The sequence below is a fragment of the Mandrillus leucophaeus genome, unplaced genomic scaffold (assembly GCF_000951045.1).
Source record: "Mandrillus leucophaeus isolate KB7577 unplaced genomic scaffold, Mleu.le_1.0 Scaffold551, whole genome shotgun sequence".
NCBI classification, from domain to species: domain Eukaryota; kingdom Metazoa; phylum Chordata; class Mammalia; order Primates; family Cercopithecidae; genus Mandrillus; species Mandrillus leucophaeus.
The window spans coordinates 934474-935131 of NW_012105931.1; positions in this window are offsets into that span (position 1 = coordinate 934474).

Genomic DNA, 658 nt, shown 5'->3' on the forward strand with positions numbered 1-658 from the left:
AAAACAATCCAACCAGGAGAGCACAAGTTCAAATCCCGGCACTTCTAGGCATGAGGCCTTGGACAAACCACATAACCTCTCTGCCTCCGTTTTCTCATCTAAAATGGGGGAGTAGGCTGGGCATGGTGGCCCACACCTGTAATCCCAGCACTTTGGGAGGCCGAGGCAGGGGGATCACCTGAGATCAGGAGTTTGAGACCAGCCTGGCCAACATGGCAAAACCCTGTCCCTACTAAAACTACAAAAATTAGCTGAGCGTGGTGGTGCATGCCTGTAATTCCAGCTACTCGGGAGGCTGAGGCAGGAGAATCTCTTCAACCTGGGAGGCAGAGGTTGCAGTGAGCCGAGATTGTGCCACTGCACTCCAGCCTAGGCAATAGAGAGAGACTTCGTCTCAAATAATAATAATCATAAATAAATAAGATGAAATGGGCAAGTAACAGAGTTGATATCTGCAAGGGCTTGGAAGGGTGCCTGGCACACAAGCTACTGCGTGTTGTCACTACTGTTGTGGTGGCGGAGGGACTCACAAGGCCTGCTAGTGCTGCCTGGATGGAAACTGAACTTTCCAGCAGGAGGAAGTCCCGGAGATTCCCAGCCTGCAGGGAGTGCCAGTGTCAGGTGTGGTTTCCCTGAAGGCCCTTCCCCCCATGCCCAG